General features: G+C 33.9%; 1 protein-coding gene across 2 annotated transcripts in view; it reads left to right on the top strand.

Moving 5' to 3' along the window:
• Positions 1 to 1,857: 1,857 nt before the first annotated feature.
• Positions 1,858 to 4,234, top strand: part of LOC107046173 (splicing factor 3B subunit 2) — a 42,632-nt gene continuing 40,255 nt past the window's right edge. For both annotated transcript variants that reach the window (XM_015268694.2, XM_015268695.1), the window contains exon 1: positions 1,858 to 2,142. The gene's annotated coding sequence lies outside the window, so the exon portion shown is untranslated. The remainder of the gene's footprint in view (positions 2,143 to 4,234) is intronic.

The following is a 4,234-nucleotide window of genomic DNA, read 5'->3' as shown; positions in this document are numbered from 1 at the left end:
GACAATTTCTCTGAGAGAAATCTCAGAGTGGAATGCCGGGATTTTTTTTTCACTCTGGATTAATTTTTTAAAGATTCAAATTGATACTTGATTCATTCACATCGTTTCATTTCATCGGAAGATATTGTCGATTGGAGACAATTTTTGATGGTCACTGAAGGAGGCAAACCATTCATCTAAATCTCGCAATAATCTGCGAAAAATCTTATTCATTAATCTATTATTGAATTAATCCCATTATGTGTAGATCGCTGGAGAACAACGAAAACGTTCCAACCGTTTCAAACGAGTTGGAATGTTTTCTCTCTCCTTCTTCTCCATTTTTTTTCTCACTCGCACTCGTTAATGTTGGTGGAGGACGGGCACGTGACAGCGCGACGGAGACGACAATGAGTGGGAGCGAGCGCGATACATATTCCTTTCTCACTCAGGGGGGGAATAAATATATATAATCGAACATTACTATAGTAAAAAAAAAAACAAAATCTGCGCAATTATTCAATAGAATCACTGGAAAACTCTATAGTTTTCCAGCGACAGCGCTGGGATTTTCTATGAATTTTTTGACCTACGTGTCAATGATAAATATGTCGAGAAAAAGGAAAAGACTTTTAGATCATTAGATTGTGCATTCATTATACTATTGATTATAATATGTTCGATTTTACATTCCTGACAATTATTACAAAATGCGAGGAGCTACCGTATTGAGAACCCCTTTCCGGTTATCGACAAATTTATGCTCGGGCCCTATCATACCAACAGTTCCGTACGCTCCATCGTAGTCCATGCGCCAACGCTACGATTTTTGTTGTTGAACACTTTACATTGGCCCTGTTCATCTCCCCTATAATCTCTGATTAAAGCTACTAAAATTCATTAATAATTCATAGATTTACATCCATAATCGTTCCAGGTATCATTTACCCTTTTTTACACCAAAAGAAGTAGCCACCTAACAGCCACCTAATTAGGTGGCTGTTAGGTGGCTATTTGCTCCCTAGGGAGTGAATAAACTTCACTCGTCAAAAACTCCATAATGGCAGAGTTAAATTCCCTGATTTTTTTTCACTCTCGATTAATTTTTTAAAGATTTAAATTGATGCTTAAGTATCAATTGAATCATTCACATCGTTCCATTCCATCGGGAGATATTGTCGATTGGAGACAATTTTTTATGGTCACTGAAGAATGCAAACCATTCATTTAAATCTCGCAATAATCTGCGAAAAGTCTCATTCGTTCATCTGTTATTATTGATTTAATCCCATTATGTGTATGAGATTTGTTGAGATATAATCTCTCACAAATATTGAATATATTTCTCATCAAAATAATTTGAAATTCATTCATTACCTTTGTATCACTGACAAAATATGTAATAAATGTGAATAAGATGAATTGCTCGTATTTTTTTTTTTATTAAAGATCTAGTTGTATAGAAATTCAAATAAATGATCCTCTTTCGCTCAAGACTTCATAATTCCTTCTCTCCCTCTCCTTTATGATCAACTAATTTACAAATTAAGACAATAAGAAGTTGTATGAACGAAAATGGGATAATCAAGCGGATGACTGAATGCAAAGGAGGTTTCATGTTGGATTTAAGATTGGGAACGCATCCCTGTTATCGACTGTTTCCATGGTAATAGATGAAAATTTCTTTACCCACAGAGACGGCCTCTCGATTAGTTCATGCGCGCCACCGCTATGCAACTCTGATCGAACAGTTCTCATAAGCCTGAGCAATCTCCCCTATTATCTCTGCCCCGATCCGGGCCGCTACTCAGGTCTATCCTCTTTGCTGGCAGCTCTGGTATAAACGAACCCCCCCTAATTGGACTCGCTAAATACCGTTGAGGGCGCTGTTTTTCGTCAATATGGTCGCTACTTTAGTCTATACTCTTTGGTTGACTCAACCTACATCGATTATTTATGTCTTCTTATAGAAAAAACTTATAACCTTTCATTGTGAACTAAAGAATATTTTTACAACAAAACAAGTGGAGTAATTTTAATCTTGGATCAGTAAATATTTTACCTTGAAATACAAGGATACGTAAACCACAACTACTTGTTGGTTTTATCAACAACTGCTTGAAACTCATCTCATATTAAATCAAGAGATTGATTCGTTTTCTAGTGAGTACTCAAATGTATATTATACGATTATTATTATTGAATTCCCAATCAAACTGCAGAGAAATTTCAACAATTTAATCAACGGCAAAATGAATATTTCAACTTCTCATGTACCTATCAGTATACATTAGGCAGGCTCAAAAAAATTTGGTCCGAATTTCAATTGGCAAGTTTATAGAAACGAGAGCTCATTAGGTCAAATGACTGTGTGATTTTTTTCCGATTTTTAGCAACATTTCTAGTGCTTCTGCAAACGATTTGAAAATATACAAAAATATCTGACCCACTGGCAGTTCGTCATTATGCACGTTTCCGTTTCCTTTCGTTTCCGTAAACTTGCAAATTGAAATTCGGAAAAAATGTTTTCTGGGCCTGCCTTGTATACATATTGCAGGCGATGGGCAATACGAACTGTGAGAAAGTTACTAGCTGTTTTCTTCTACCCTTACTACTGCGGCAGTAAGCAAGCCGGGTTTCTCAGCAACCGAAAAAAGTTTTGTGATATTTCTTAATTTTTTGTTGAGTCGGTAAAACAAGTGACAACTGACATTGGCGTTGTCACATGTCATTGTTGCTGCATTAAGTGGTGTAAGAAAAAAACTGTACAGCAACGTTCAGCTACTCTATATTTAATTACCGTGTATGGACAAGTGAATCTGCGAATCAAGTTGGAGAGAAATATTCCAGTAGAGCCATGAAAATTGTATGAAAACTTCTGAAAATAATTGAAATCCTCTCCAAATTAATTATTATCTTATTCATTTATATGCTGAAGAAAGTTCTGAAAATTACCCGGTGCAACAAAATAAAGCCATTTTTTTCCCCAAAAATGAAACGGAGTGACTAAATGCACCATACAGGGCTCACGGGAAGTCAATCCGTGATTGTATTGGAGTAATGGGTCTCGAGGGCAAGCTAACCGTGTCTGTATTAGAATCACGGAAAGTCCCCAACTTTACTTCCCGTCGCTCGAACAAGTTTCTAGACTATCCTTTGCCGATAACTCCTAAACCGTGATTGTTATTTTTATAACCTCCCCAACTTAAATTAATCAAGCCACCCATTCCAAATTTTTTATAAAAAAACCTTTTTTTAGACTGTATCCTGAATATGACTATGAGAATAACTATGTTAATGAAGCATGTGGATAAAACTAAAGATTTTTCATTTATTTCTAACGATTCGTTACTTAATAAAAACGCTTAACTTGGAGAGAGGAAATATCATTTGACAGCTGATTTGCTCATTGTCAAATAGTTTATTATGTGACAGAACGAAGTTGAAAAAATCATTGATTACGATATCGAAAAGCGAAACAACAATCAAGTAGACCGGATTTTCATTCTTTATAAATTGTTCAGTCTCTGGAATGAGTAATTGTAAGACAAAATGTCAACAAATCGTGTTCGAAATTCAAAAATTTTAAAGTGATTTTTTTTAAATGTTGATTTTTTTTTTAACACGAGTGTTAACTAATGATTAATCCACTATTCTCTTTTTCCTTATTGGTGATGATTACTAAGAATTTAATTATTTAGTGAATCATGAAGTCTGTGAAAAAATGTTTGGAGACCTTGCTTTTTCACAAAATTTTGATCGTTAAAAAAAGCCTCAACAGTTTTTCCTAGACTCAAAATTTATTGATTTTTTATTTTTCAATTAATTAATTAGTTATTACTGAACTACTTGAAGAAGTGACGATTGATGATTGTTTTTGAAATTCTACTGTCTTTCATTACTAATTTCTAGTGAATGAGTTTAATGCTATGAATAAAAAGACAAGAGGCTTTCATGAATTAAAAAAAAGATCACTATTTGATCCTAAAATTACTCATCTCTGAAATAATCAACGATTGACAAAATTATCTATGACTATCCAATGAATACCTGGCAAAAAACGATTGCTATGAAATTATATTGCAAATGAGAGAAGATGGCGAAAAATGTTTAGATTGTTTATTACCATTGTCAAATAGTTTATCATGTCTCAGAATGAAATTTAAAAAATCATTAAATGGTTAATTCTAAGTATTAAAGTATCAGTTGAATGAACATACATGCAGAAATATTATTTAACAAATAAAATGTCTCA

The sequence above is a fragment of the Diachasma alloeum genome, unplaced genomic scaffold, assembly GCF_001412515.2.
Source record: "Diachasma alloeum isolate Michigan unplaced genomic scaffold, Dall2.0 Dall_scaffold_01227, whole genome shotgun sequence".
NCBI classification, from domain to species: Eukaryota; Metazoa; Arthropoda; class Insecta; order Hymenoptera; family Braconidae; genus Diachasma; species Diachasma alloeum.
Note: the sequence above shows the minus strand (reverse complement) of the source record. Positions and strands in the feature narration are given on the sequence as shown.